We start from the raw sequence: 16,148 nt of genomic DNA, 5'->3' as shown, positions 1-16,148 counted from the left end.
GAGTGAAAGACTCGTGCTAAAATTAGGATACAAATTTGACCCCCAAGTCCCTGCTCGTGGATTATGACGTCATCTTTTGACCAACACAGTAGGGACTTTCAGACTTCCATTACAATTTCCCATACTTGTCCACTACTTGAGTACTGGACACGTGGAACATTATCATTGGCATTTGTTCGGGTTTTGAGGACTGTGATAATTTTCTTGTAAAATTTTTGCCGCCGTTTTGTCCTTTGAAACACAGCCCTCGGATCTTGTACCAACCCAATCGGACGGCTCATATGATTTATGCCGTTTACGTATAAATAAGACAGATAATTATCAAAGTTCATCACCTTTTGTTTGAAAACTTTCTCTATCTTCTCTCTTCTTTGTCTTTCAAATCTTCTTCCTTCTCCGAGAAAAGAGAACACAAAAAATCCTTGTTGCAAGAACTCTCCATCATTCGGCTGCTCAATTACTCAAGAGTGAGTCTCCCAAGCCTTGCGAAACATACTTCTTCATCCGACGAACACATTGTAAGTATTATCTTTTTAAATAAACTCTTTCTTTATTGATTTCTTCCTTTTATTTACCATGTTCATCCATCCTTTGCCGTAGTATATATTAGGGTGTTTTCTCGATGTTTTTGGCTCATAGGTTTTAATTTTTAGGCTTATTGAGAAGGTTTAGAATAACCTTTACAACTGTGACATTCACGAAACTGGGTATTTTCTGGGTGAATCTTTGGAAATACCCATTAAAGGTATAGAAGATGAAAGGTTAGAGTTCAAAAGCTAGAGTGCTTAGGGAGCACACTTCTTAGGTGGTTTTTCTCTAAACCGCCTCCCAAGGATAGTAGTAGCCAGATTTTCTGACACACAGATCCCTAAACACTAGGGGTCTTTTGGGAAAACCGAGGCGCATAGCCGAGGGTAGTGCGTGGCATCACGCAACGGGTTGAGACTAACTCAGCTCGTATATCAAAAGACCATTTTCCTTTGTGCTTCCGTGCCTTTACCTTTACAAAATCTTAGGTCGCCTATTAAGTGACTCGTCATTCTTGTTCATTAGGCGATCTTATGGCACCCAAGAAGAGCGTATCCCAGAAGAACGTACCCAAGAAAAATGCAGCTGGCTCCTCGTCTTAACAAACCAACAAGGGAAAAGAGATTTCCCCTGACACTCCTCTTCCTCATTTTGGCCCTGTGGTGGAGAAGGAGATCGTGATTGACCCTAGCGCATTCTTCGAGGCAGAGACAATCGTCTCCAAGATCACGACCTAAGGGAGGGTCAATAAAATAATGCTGAGCCAAAACATAGAGGTTGGGTCTAGCGTTCTCATTGCCCGTCCTCCGTTCGAAGGGGAACAAAGTTGTGTGCCCCTTCAGGATGACTTTGCGGCCTGGAGTGACGAGCACCTAAAGGTAGGAGCCTTCCTTCCCTTGACTAATATTTTGCCGACTTCCTCAACTACGTGAAGTTGGCACCGTTTCAGCTCCCCCCCAACTCATATCGACTTCTGGCAGGGTTGAAATACCTCATTTTAAAACACCAGTGGGAGGTCCCCAGTCCGGCAAACATCCTCTCCTTCTTCTGTCTTAAGGCCACCCCGGAGCAAAGAGGGAGAGGTGATGGGTTCTACTACCTCACCAGATTCCCAAACTCAGCTTCGGTTATTGAGCTCCCCAGCCACCCAAACAACTATAAGGATCAATTCTTTATGTCGAATGGGTTCCGCAACTGTGAGCATCGATACTTCAACCGTCCTTGTAAGTCTCCTTTCTTTTCTCAACTCGTAAAATCATTCTCTTTTTTTAATAGACATACTCCTTGTATTTATACTAATTGAGTTTACCATTTTTTGTGCAGCCATATTCACGAGGACGGAAAAGTCTGCGACCCTTGGGGGTCAATATGACTCCTTATTTGGGCTTGCAGCCTGCGAGAAGGATTACCGCTAGCTCGTGTTTGACGTAACGATGCTAGCATGCAACTTGATCGATGAAGGCTAGACTTTCGCCTTAAAAAGGACACGGGCTACCCTTCTCCCCAAGAAGGAAACCCTGAGGCCACTGAGTGGGAGGAATAAGAAGAAGATGAGGTCCCTCTCGTGAGGAAGAGGCGGGCTCTCGAGGCTTCTCGGGGCCCTGACCTAGGAAGAGCTGCATCAGGGGCAGCAGCGGGCCCCTCCGACCAAGGTAACTTGTATCCTTATAGGGAATTTGATAGGGTTGTCGTCGATTTTAGGCTAGTTAGATTTAACCCAAACAAGCTTGTCCACCACCATCCTAGCAATCCAGACCATAACATAACCTTGCTCCAGTGCGTGGACCATCTAGTGTTGCGTTATGATATGGGTTATCCTAAGGGTACCGTTGTTGTAGACAACACCTCAAACTTTCGGTTAGCTATTTTTTAGGAATATGGGACCAATCGTAGGTCGTGGCCTTCTTTCCTCCATGGCGCTTTTGCCCCTGGATTTAGGAAATATGTAGATGAGTCTAGCCCCGATGTAGAACTTGAGCCTGAACCTCCCGTAATCTGAGAAATTGTAGACATAGACTCCCCTTCTCCTCCAGTAGTCCCAAGGCCGGAGGTCGTGATAAGAGACTCCTCCCCCAACCCGGAGGGTAGGATTTTCATTTTTTTCTTTTAGGTAAATTTAAGACTTTACTTGTGTATTAACTCCCTTCTTATTCTTTTCAAGCGAAGAGATGGAACGACCAGGAGCACCCGACCTCCACACAGTTTTCCAGGCAGGAAAAACCAGCTCGGGTCCTGTCATAAAGAAGCCTCGGTACACAACAAAGAAAATGCCTCCTGCGACAGGAAGTACCTCTAAATCCCCGGCTAAGGGGAAAGGCACGAGCTCAGCAGCTTCGACTTCCACCGTAATGGAGAAAAGGGCTCCTCCTCAATTTCCACTTGCTCCTATTGTCCCCACCGCTACCGTTCGCATCCCAGTCAAGTCCTAGGATCTGGAGAAGATCCCCGATACTTTTCGAGGGACCCTCTACGAGACGGCGGACCACGTGGTGGAGCACATATATAAAGCCAATCCAAGGGATCTAAGGACGATAGAAGAGAGGAGCCTGGAGAATGTCCTGGAATCTGCCTTGGGATTGACCCTCACAGTAAGATATTTTTCCTTATTGAACATTTTCTTTTAGCCCTAGTATGCATCTAACTTATCTCTTTATTTTTGTAGTCGGTCCTGGCTCAGCACTGCAGTATAGCCTGGGCCAGGGCTAGGAATGATGAGCTCCAAGCTGAGCTCCAGGCTGCCAAGATCGCCCTGGCCGCTGCCCAAGAAAGTGAGCGAACTGCAAAAGCTGCCCTTGCAGCTGCTCAAAAAGGTGAGAAAGATGCCAAGGCTGCTCTGGGATCGTCTCAAGAAAGCGAGCAGGCCACAAAGGTTGCCTCAGCTGCACTTCAAGTTAAGGTTACTGAGGCCAAAGCCAAGGAGCTAGAGGCCGAGGTTCCTGTTAAAGAGGAGAAAGCGGCCTCACTGTCCTCCATGGAAGGCATGTTGTACCGTTGCTTGGCCTTTAACCAGGATGGTAACTTCTCTTTCCTAGCTCCTGAACTGTGGGATCCATACCTCGAGAAATTCAAAGCCCTGATCCTGCAAGAGCAGTCTAAGACAGGGGATGCTTCAACTATGGGCGAGCAGGAGACTGAAGAGGTTACGTCCTCAGAACGCCGTGGAGGGGCTTGATGAAGCTTTCTATATTTATTTTTATTTTTTTGTAAACATTCGCCTCTTGGCCAGTTTGAGGTTTCTCTCCTCGGGACAATTTGAATTTTAATTCATATATCTAACTTATAATCTATTTGTCTTTTCCTTGATTGTCTCTCATGTTTATGCTTTCTTAGACTTTCACATTCGAGATTTTAGGTATCAATTTTTAGACCGGGATAGATATTTTGAGTTTGGTTATATCCAAAATTAATGTGTTGATTTATATCATACCTACTAAGTATCAGGTCTTGGACCCGGTTATATCCAGGATTTGAAATATTTTAAACTTAGTTCGTGTTAGGTTTGTTGTCATCTCGAGCTTCTATAAAATCCATTGAATATTCAATTCTGCTAACTTCTAAGTTTTGGACCTGGTTATATCCAGGGTTTTACGTGTTTGAACTTAGTACGTACTAGGTTTATTGCACCTCGAGCTCTTAAAAAGCCATCGGATAATCAATTTTCCAAGCGTCTAAGTTTCTAATCTAGTTGTATCCAGGATAGTTTTATGCCTGGTTGTATCCATGATTATAAGTAGTTTAAAAATTTAAACTCAATCAGCAACCTTGTCCTAATACACCTCGGGTAATATGCCCCTAAGTAACCAGAATGTAAGGAATTTCTTGGTTGCTTTTACAAAAATCAATACACTAGCTAATTTATAAATAACCTTATAAAGGAAAATTATTTAAAATCATGCTTCAGAGAAAAATTACATACTAATCCCCTGTTATTTAATTAAACGACTTTTATAACTAAGTCTTACATAGATGGTTGGTAATACTACTGGTAATACTTCATTAAGTGAATGGAATTTCAAGTCCATGGGACTATCTCTCCATTAAGCTGAGCTAACTTGAAAGTTCCCTCATGCAAAACTTCCACAATCTGGTAAGGTCCTTCCAAGTTCGGGTCTAAAGCGTCGTCCTTAGGATCCTTGTTTTCCAAAAAGACCCTTCGGAGAACTAGGTCGCCCAATCCAAAACTCGTATTTTGACCTTAGAATTAAAATAACGAGTGATTTTATGTTGGTAATGCACAAGCTGTAACTGTGAATCCTCTCATTTTTCATCAATCAGGTCGAGAGACGCATTGGGTAATTCATCATTCTGTTCCTGGCTGAATGTCCTTAGTCTGTGTGTGGCTACCTTTGCTTCAACAGGAAGGACGACCTCACTTCTAAAAGTCAAGGAGAAAGGAGTGCGTCCTGTGGAGGTCCTGTGGGAGGTCTGTATGCCTAGAGTACTTGTGGGAGCTTCTCGAGCCATACCCCTTTGGCCTCATCTAACCTTTTCTTAAGGCTCGCTTTTAGGGTCTTATTCACAGCCTCGACCTATCCATTGCCCTCTGGATATGCAACCAAAGAAAAACTTTTAATAACTTCGTGCTTTTCCCAGAAATCGGTGAAACGATCATTGTCAAACTAGGTTCCATTATCTAACACGATATTTTTAGGAAGCCCAAATCGGTACACAATGTTTTTGACCACAAAGTCGAGGACTCTCTTTGAAGTGATGGTTGCTAAAGGCTCAGCCTCTACCCATTTCGTAAAATAATCGATGGAAACAACCTCATAATGAACTCCTCCTTTTCCCATAGGTAAAGATCCTATTAAATAAATTCCCCCTACTGCAAATGGCCATGGGATGAGATCATCGTCAACTCGACTGGAGCAGCTCGTGCAACTATGGCAAAACGCTTGCATTTGTCGCATTTCTGAACATGGGAGATGGAATCCTCTATTAAAGTGGGCCAAAAATACCCTTGCCTTAAAATTTTCAATGCTAGGTTTTGCCCCCCACCATGATCTCCAAAAAAGCCTTCATGCACCTCTTGCAGAATGGTTTTAGCCTCCTTAGGTAGAACACATCATAGAAGCGGCAGTGAATGACCACGCCGATATAACGTTCCATCTACTATCACATACCTCGGAGCTTGATAGAGTATCTTTCTCATGTCCTTTCTTTCCTCAGGTAGCCTTCCTGTTATAAGATACTCCATAATGGGAGTCATCCAGGTCGGCCTTGTGTCAATCATCTCGATCTCTTTCATTTTTTCTACCACGCTTGGACTTTACAGGAATTCCACTGGTACTACGTTCAAAGTCTCAACTTCCTTGGTGGTGGCAAGTCTTGTCAAAGCATCAGCATTAGTGTTCTGCTCGCGGGGGATCTGTTCGACAGTACCATACTCAAATTTTGACAACACTTTCTTTACCTTAGCTAGGTAAGCTGCCATCTTTGCACCACGCGCTTGATATTCCCCCATCACTTGATTAACCATGAGCTGGGAATCACTATAACACTGGACGACCCTTGCTTTAATTTCTCTTGCCACTCCGAGCCCAACTAACAAAGCCCCATACTCGGCTTCATTGTTTGAGGCTTTGAATCAGAACCTCAACGTTATATGAAATCGATGCCCCTCTGGAGAAATCAATATGATTCCAGCTCCGGATCCATTTTCATTAGATGAGCCATCCATGAATATTCTCCATAACTCCTGTGTCGGCTCCTTCAACAACTCTTCCTGAAATCTGCTACATTCAGTCACAAAGTTAGCAAGGTCCTGGCTCTTGATTGAGGTCCTTGGTATGTACAGTATCTAGAACTGGCTGAGCTCTACTGCCCATTTTGAAAGATGTCCCAACGCTTCAGATTTTTGTAATACCTACCTTATAGGCTGGTCGTTCATGACGTGGATAGAATGGGACTGGAAGTATGGTCTAAGCTTCCTAGAAGCCAATATCAGGCAGAATGCTATCTTCTCGATTAGTGGGTACCGCGATTCAGCCTCAAGAACTCTTTTACTTATATAGAATACTAGTTTCTGAGCACGATCTTCTTCCTGAACTAACAAAACGCTGGCTGCATTTTATATTATAGGCTTAGACAATATTGGGGGTTCGGCCAAATGCATTTTTACGGTGAGGAATGCCAGCTCGCACTCTTCAATCCATTCAAATTTCTTATTTCCCTTTAGCAAGGTATAAAAGGGAAAACCCTTGTCAGTGGACTTTGAAATAAATCGATTTAGCGCCGCCACTTTTCCAGTCAAACTCTGAACTTCTTTGCACGAGCTGGGCGAAGGCATCTCCAACAATGACCTGATTTTCTCTGGGTTAGCCTCTATCCCCCTTGTATTGACTATGAACCCCAGAAACTTTCCCTACGCTACTCCAAAAGTACATTTCTGGGGATTTAGCCTCATATTTTATTTCCTCAGGATCTCAAAACATTCCTTCAGATCGAAAACATGGTTATCGACAGTTTTCGGCTTGACTAGCATATCGTCAACATACACTTCCATGTTTTTCCCGATCTGATCAACAAACATTTTCTTCACTAACCGTTGGTAGGTAATCGCAACATTTTTTAACCAGAAGGGCATAACTTTATAACAATTTACATTTGTCGGAGTCATAAAACTAGTATGCTCCTGGTCCGTAGGATTCATCGCGATCTGGTTATACCCGGAATACGCATCCATAAAGGACATGAGCTCGTGCCCTGCGGTGGCGTCTACCAACTGATCAATCCTCCACAATGGGAAGGAATCCTTAGGACAAGCTTTATTCAGATCGGAGAAATCGATGCAAGTCTGCCACTTTCCATTCGACTTCAGTACTAGAACAGGATTCGCTACCCAGATCGGCTATTTAGCTTCCCAAATGAATCCACACTTTAATAACTTACCTACTTCTTCTTCCAATGCCCCAGCTCGGACTGTTCCCAAACGTCTCTTATCCAAGCTCAGGGTGTGCATGATCACACTTGGGCTTATTCCCGCCATGTCCTCATGAGACCAGGCAAAGACATCTAGACTCCCTTGCAAAAAATTAATCAACTCCTCCTTCCTATCATCGTTAAGATTTGTTCCAATCTTAACGACTCTTGAAGTGTCTATGGGATCTGTATTTACTTCCTCGAGCTCCTCAATAGCTTGGAGCTCTGACCTGTCCTTGCCCATTCATGGATCGATGTCATCATTTGGGATGATCCTTGTATCTGTTGTTTCTCGAGGTTCTTCTGTCCTAGAGGCGACTTCCACCTCATGGGAATCCTCACCTCCGTCACTTATGGCCATCGCGTGCTGCCCAGGTTGTGACTTTCCCTTCATGGAAATGCTATAGCATTTCCTAGCAGCGAGCTAATCACCTCTAACAGTGCATATTCCTGCAGACGAGGGGAATTTGATTACTAGGTGACTGATAAAGGTTATGGCTTCGAAGGCCGTTAACCCAGGTCGGCCCAAAATCGCATTGTATGCGGCTGGAAAATCAATGACCAGAAACTCAAGAAGCTTGGAGACAGTTCTTGGACCTTCACCCAATGTCACCACTAACTTAATTATTCCGATAGCTACTGACCCTTCTCTAGAATACCCATATAGAATCATGGAAGTTGCCTTCAGGTCGGTAACTGATAATCCCATTTTTTCTAAAGTGGAACTAAATAGCAGATTCACAAAACTTTCATTATCTAATAATGTCCTCCTAACTCTCCGGTTGGCGAGCTGAACGGTTATCACCAGAGTATCGTTATGTGGGAATTGAACATGGCTGGAATCTACCTCTGTGAAACTGATTGGTTGTTTTTCCAATAGTTGCTACTTTGATAATCGTTGCTCCGGAACAAACTTGACTCCCTTATGGGATTTCATCTCGTTGATATACCTCTTCTAGGAACCTTTGCTCGTGCCTGCCAAATGAAGTCCTCCCAAAATGGTGGATATATCTCCTCCTATTATTGGAGGAGAATTGTCCTGATTCACCTGAGATCCAGTTTGATTCATTGGAGCTTTCGGAGCTGACAAAGTGTTTTGTCTAGCGGGCTGACTGGGAGTTGTTCGATTCTGGGCGTACTGAGCCAAAGGTACTGCCCTGATGAGAGTCTCAATCTCATCCTTTCGGTGTCTGCAGTCATCAGTATTATAACCGAGATCATTGTGGAATCAACATAATCTTGAAGGATCTTTCTTCGCCCTTTGATTCTTTAATGGTTCTGGCTTCTTCCACGGAAGGAGAGCATAATTTGCCAAGAAGATGCGTTCTCAATTAACCGTGAGATCAATATATGCTATGTAGACCGGTTTAAATTTCTCCACGAATTTTTTTTCTTTGTTCCATTTTGGTCGCCCTCACCATTTCCTTATCTCATGTTATTCCCCCCTTGGTTATTCTGAGAAACGGTTTGAGCGGTAGCCGCTACATCCGTTGCTGCTCCAACAGACTGAACAGGGACTTGGCTGGTTCCTGCAACGGAAGCCCGTGCCTCTTCTAGGTTAACCCATCTTTGAGCTCGGTTCAAGAACTCATCAACAGTACTAAATCCTTTCCTCTACAACTCTTGCCACAGATCGCCTCCAACAAGGATTCCCGTCCTCATTGCCATAAGCTTAGAACTCTCGCCAGCATCTCTAGATCGCGCAGCAACATTGGTGAACCTACTTAGGTATGCTTTCAGCGGTTCACAGGGTTGTTGCTTTACATTTTCCAGAGAGTCATCTTTACCTCTAGCTGCTTGAGAAGCCCTAAATACTCTTTTGAAATCAGCTAAAAAGCTTTTCCACGAGCTGATTGAATGCTTCTTCTACTGCTTGAACCCCTGTCTAGGTGGCCCAATTAAAGTCGAGGGGAAAATTAGGCATCTTAGCTCGGTCCCGATGTTGTGGGCCATCATCACGGTGTTGAACATCCCCAAGTGGTCAGACGGATCTCTGTCTCTGTCATACTTCGACAGATGGGGCATCCTGAAACTTGGTGGATATGCAGTCGCCGCAATATTCGGGGCGAAAAGATTGAGCTCATCCTTTGAATCACACTCATCTTTCTATTTTTCCATAGGAGCCTTTTCATCAGCTCCTCCATCTGGGCTAACCTTTCGAGGGTTTGGTCCCTGGTTCCTAGGTTATTCTGGGGCTGCTCAACAGCTTCCGTCCTGTCGTACGCGTTCGGCGGGTTGTTGTCCCTCCATGTTCGGGCTTGGTTTTGTGGGACATTCCCATTATCACGTACTTCGGAAGGACCTCCCCCTTGACGAGTGTAACTAACTCCTTCATTTCGAGTTGAATTTCTTCTCTGCGAGTTTAAATGATCTCGTAGGTCGGGTTGTGGGTCAAACCATTGACTTTGAGACGAAGTCAGGTGATTTCTCATATCGTCTTCGATTCTGGTACCTTGATGGCTCTCAGTCCAATAACTTCCATTAGCGAAGCTCACTCCTCGTGGTTGAGGCTTAGGATTCAAACTATTGACACGTGTCCGCAGGACATAAGTAGGGGCTCACGGAAGAAGATTTCTCCTATTGTCCCCATAAGCAGGAATGTCACATGCAGATGGAGGAGGATTTCTCCTGCTGTTCCCATGAACCGAAATATCTTCTACAGAATGAGGCGGTATCGGATGTCTTATGGGTGATGGGGGATGCCTGACTGGCGAGGCAATTCTTGTCCCATTAGGGCGAACTAAATTAGCTCACTGTAGCTCTGCCCCACCATTTCTAGATCTTTGTGCCTAGTGATTCGACCGTGGCACAGGAGGATTGGTCAGAACATTTTGTCTCTGTGAGCCTACTCCAGCTCCTCCTCGTGAGTTGCCATGGGTGTTCCCATGAGCGCGCGATGGTGGTATCGAATTTGGGGTCGCGGTTCTGACCGATCGACTAATTTGTTGATGACCCCTAGGAGGACCACTAGGCTGAGTGGTCCAGCAATCTTGTGCTGTGGGCACAGAACTTGGGGTGGCAGTTCTAACTGACCGACTTGCCTTGGATCGGTTATTCCTGTGGGACTTATGAGACCCACTTTTCCTCATTCTGACATCAACTTCGCTTGCAAGAGGGGCTAACCTAGCCAAAACCTCCTCAATCTGCCTGTTTGCCCTAGGAAGATGGCTTCTTAACTGCATATTTTCCATTTCTACCGCAGTTAAGTTGCCTGGGTTGGGGTTAGGTGGTAGTGACGCCAAACTCCCAGTATCGTCATGGCCCAGCAGTTGCTTTCTAGGTCGTTGCTGAACTTTAGGGCCATGCCAACTTGAAACAGCTGTATGATGGGCCCCCTGCCCATCAGGTTGTTCCATCTCATTGTTATGCATTGAGCGGGTGACCACCATGATGATATTTGATTTGGGTTTTTATGAAAGCACTAATCTCAGCTCTCAATGAAAGCACCAAACTATTGACGCGGTTTTTTCCCAACAGTGAATCAAGAAAATAACAAGGATGAATTAGTGCTTAATGGTAAACCGAAATAAGAAAATTACTCTCAAGAACACTGGCCTTTTTACGTGGTATAGTGGTTAAAATCCACCTAGTCCACGAGTCTATATTATTACTGTTTTTCTCTCTATTTTGATAGAGTCTCGCTATTACAGAATAACCGTCCCTCTTCCGGTCTAATATTCTCAACATTTATAGAGAAACTCCTTGGACAGGTTTGGGTAACCGCGTGCATTAATCACAGATTTGCATATATAATACATTTATTATAAGATATTCCCATTTATATTAGGATACGATTTGATCATGAAATAAATACATTCCTAATATCTCGGTCATTAAATATCACAGGCTGGCCATAGACGATCGTATAAATCATTCGAGTCATCGTGGATCCGCAGACACGCCATATCCTCAATCTACCACAAGCTGAATACACCATCAAGATCGTATCATGGAGGTTATGCCTGATAAATATTACAAGCTCACACTTTTCAACTTAGGTATCCCAAGCTCGGACAATCAGCACGAGAACCGTACCGTTAACATGAAGAATGCTTGGATTTATAAGCAATTCCTTCCCATTGGATTTAAGTGAAAGACTGTTGCTTAAATTAGGATACACAGATCCCATTGTTTACAAAACATAAAACATACCTTTAATTTGTTTAAATACTACATGCGGAAATACATAAAAACATAAATAAAAACACTTAAAAGCAACATCATCCTCGATCGTCACACAGTCCATTCAATCCATTCACCCTTAACACACAAGCCAAGCTACCATGAATATTTCCACCTTCCATAAATCATTTCCCTGCATCAAGCTAAAAATAATGGAATGAGCCTAATGCCCGGCAAGGAAAATCTACAAATATCATAAATCATAAACATAAGACTATATCTTATTCATATACTATAAAACATATGACTATAAAAACATATATCATATAGGACTACAATATTAATGGCCATTAACTCATTAACATGGCATGTGATAAACCATCTAGCTCCTCTGTCTACTAATCGAGGTAGGTTAGATCACATGGTAGTATATGATAACCCATCTAGCTCCTCTGTCTACTAATCAAGGTAGGGTAAATCATAATTCTAAACCAAGAAAATAATAAAAATTCTTGGGGCTTGCTGTCTAAGGAAGTCATATGCCCAAGCGACTATAAAACATATTCTTGGGGCTTGCTATCTAAGCAAGTCATATGCCCAATGACTACAAAACACAATTATACATATACATATCATAGCATAAAACATATCATAACATAAACATATAAACACATAAAATCTATCCTATTTTCCTTATTGAAAACCGGGATATTTGAGAACAAGAACGGGATTGGAACACTCCTAAAAAGCAATAGCAAACCCATGAGTATTTCTAAAGAATGAAGATGAAAAGAGAACTAAACAATCAAGAAGAAACTTACCGAAAAGAACTTTAAGTTTCAAGAAACTTAAACACCTAATCAAGAATCATAAACAAGAGTTAGGGTCTGAAATAAAATAAAAGAAAACTAAAGCACCACAAAGAACTGAACTTAAGGATATGAATACCTTGGTTGATCTTATGAATTGATCTAAACCTCGATACTAAAATCTCACTATATCTCACTTCCCAAGTGTTTAGAAAATCTTAGAATGATAAAGCTTTCAACCCAAAAACCCAAGTGTTTCTCTCTATCGTAACACTAACAACTTGGAGTCTCTGAAGATTGCTTGAAGAATGAAGAAAATGGCTGAGTACTAGGTCCTATTTATAAAGTTCAAGGAGTGAAACTAACCACTATTAATTTGAATAAATAAAATGAAAAAGATTTGAATTTTCGTTCAACGGACACCCAAAACTCGGTCAAAATCGTTCAAAGGCAGGTCTAAGTGGTTAAGCCTATTTTTAAAATTAAAATAAAAAATTTCAAAAATAAGAGTTGGAGGCGATATATCGCCCCCTATAGGCGATATATCGCCTCCCCCCATATTCTCGAGTCATGTTCGATCATTCGTGCAAAGTCGACGTGTTTTCTATATCTTCCATAGGCTATATATCGGTCCTTATAGCTGCGATATATCGACATACGTTGATATATCAAACACGTATTTGCACTTTTTCAGCATCTTTTGAATTGATAAAACAACTTTGACTGAGTCATAATAGGATCCTAGCAGCTTTTGGAAAGTTCTAGAGCTTCTAGATCTTTCTTTTATTTAAACTATTCATAAAAAATACTTAAATCCTTAATAAACATTATTATGACAAGTGTCACACTCTTATTAATTCTATCTAAACCTTAGGTTATAATAAATATATTTCTAGAACCAGCAATATTAATCAAACCTTATGTTATAATTAATATTCTTAAACTATAGGTTAAACTTGTAAAATCCCTAACTGTTGCTATGAGTGTCCAACTAAGTCCCGACTTGAATGAAAATCCACGAAATCCAACATACTACAAACTAATACTAACTACTACTACTATCTTGCTAGATAAGTAAATATTCTGGGACACTACAATTCTCCCCTTCTTAAAAGAATTTCGTCCCCAAAATTTACTTACCAAACAATTTCGGATACCGAGCTAACATTTCTTCCTCTAATTCCCATGTTGCCTCTCGTTCAGAACTATTACTCCATAGGACCTTGACTATCGAAATATTCTTAGACTGTAATTCCTTCACCCCTCTATCTAGGATGTTAACCGGTCGTTCCTCGTAACTCAAGTCTTTCTGGAGTGCTATCGTATCGTACTTGAGGACGTGAGAAGGGTCACACACATATCTATGCAACATCTAGATGTGGAGCACATTATAGCTATCTGCTAGAGCTGGCGGTAAGGCTAATCTATATGCAACAGTTCCCACTTTGTCCAATATCTCAAACGGACCTATAAACCGGAGACTAAGTTTGCCTTTCTTCCTAAACCGCTTCACACCTTTTATAGTAGATATCTTTAAGAAGACTTGATCTCCGACTTTGAATTCCACATCATGTCGCTTGGCATCCGCAAAACTTTTCTGTCAGCTTTGAGCAGTGAGCATACACTTTCTAATCAACGCCACTACATCCTGAGCTTCTCTAACAGCTTCGGGTCCAAGAAGTTTCCTTTCTCCTACCTCGTCCCAATGTAACGGCGATCAACACCTTCTTCCATAAAGTAACTCATAGGGTGCCATCCCGATCATTGACTAATAGCTATTGTTGTAGGAGAATTCTATTAGTGGCAAATACTTACACCATGATCCTCCGAAATTGAGTACACAAGCGCGCAACATATCCTCTAAAATATGTATGGTATGCTCGGACTGAGGATGAAATGTCATACTAAGACTTAACTTGGTACCCATAGCTTGCTGCAAGCTTCCCAAAATCTCGATGTAAACACCGATCCTCTATCAGATACTATGGTCTTAGGGATTCCAAGCAGTCGTACTATTTCTTGAACATAAATGTCTGCGTACTGATCCACTGTGTTCGTATTCTTGACGGGCAGGAAGTGGGCTGACTTGGTTAGTCTATCTTCTACTACCCAAGCCGAGTCGTGCTGCTAATTTGTTCGTGGTAGTGCTGTCACGAAGTCCATGGCTATGTTTTCCCACTTCCATTCTGGGATACTAAGCATTTAGACACATACTCCGCTACATCTTTCTTCAATCCTGGCCACCAATACAATGCCTTAAGGTCGTGAGTCATCTTGGTCGACCCTGGGTGACCTGAGTATGGGGTATTGTGCGCTTCTTCGAAAATCTTCATCTTAATTCCATGATCATTCGGCACGCATACCCAGTCCTTATATCTCAAGAACCCCTGCCCTGATATAGAGAAATTTTTGGCCTTGCCTTCTTTAACTGCAGCTATGTGAGATACTAATGTGTCATCATGCCCGTGTTTGATCCATATATCTTCTAAAAAATTTGACTAGATGGACAAGTTAGCCAGTTTACCAATGACTACTTCTATTTTGGCATTGATCAGTTATTGCTGAAGCGGCCTTTCTATTTCGAATATTGCTGTTAGATTCCCATAACTCTTTCTACTTAGCGCATCAACAACCATGTTTGCTTTTCCCGGGTGGTATAGGATTTCGCAGTCATAATCCTTTACTAGTTCCAACCACCTGCGCTGCCTCATGTTGAGCTCCTTCTGCGTGAAGAAATACTTTAAGCTCTTGCGGTCCTTATAAATCTCACACCGTTCTCCATAAAGATAGTGGCGCCAGATTTTCAATGCAAAGACCACCGCTGCCAACTCCATATCGTGTGTTGGATAGTGTTGCTCATATTCCTTCCGCTGCCTTGAGGCATAGGCAATTATTTTGTCATTCTGCATCAGCACACAACCCAAACCTTGCTTCGACACATCACAGTAGACTACAAACTTGTCGTTGGGTGTCGGTACACTAAGTAATGGTGCTGAGCATAACTTATCCATAAGCAACTGGAAGCTCTCTTCACATTTATCTGTCCAGTTGAACCTTTGCTATTTCTGGGTCAGGTTGGTAAGCGAAGTGGCTATCTTAGAAAAGCCTTCTACAAACCTCCGATAATAGCCTACTAGCCCAAGAAAACTTCTAACCACTGATGCATTCTTAGGTCTTGGCTAATCCTTCAAAGCCTCTAGTTTATCTAGATCTACAACAATTCCATCCTTGGATACTATGTGGCCAAGAAACGCTACTTGCGAAAGCCAAAATTCGCACTTCTTGAAATTTGCATAAAGTTGATGCTCTTTTAGTCGCAACATGGTCAATCTTAAATGTTCCTCGTGCTCGATTTCGTCCTTTGTGTATACCAAAATATCGTCGATGAACACTACGACGAATTTTTCCATGTATTCCTTGAAGACCCGATTCATTAAATCCATAAATTTGGCTGGAGCATTGGTAAGACCAAAAGACATAACTAAAAACTCGTAATGTCCATATCGAGTTCTAAAAGATGTCTTGGGAATATCCTCTTCCCGTACCTTGAGCTGGTGATAACCAGACCGTAAATCAATCTTAAAAACATGGTCGCTCCTCAGAGTTGATCAAACAAGTCGCCAATCTGGGGTAGCGAGTACTTATTCTTAATCATCACTTTATTAAACTCTCGATAATCTATACACACCCGCATACTTCCGTCCTTCTTCTTCCCAAATAGAACTAGGGCTCCCAATGGCGAATGGCTTGGTCTGATGAAACCCAAGT

Source organism: Humulus lupulus, chromosome 4, assembly GCF_963169125.1.
Source record: "Humulus lupulus chromosome 4, drHumLupu1.1, whole genome shotgun sequence".
Lineage (NCBI taxonomy): Eukaryota > Viridiplantae > Streptophyta > Magnoliopsida > Rosales > Cannabaceae > Humulus > Humulus lupulus.
This window is presented reverse-complemented; position numbering follows the sequence as displayed.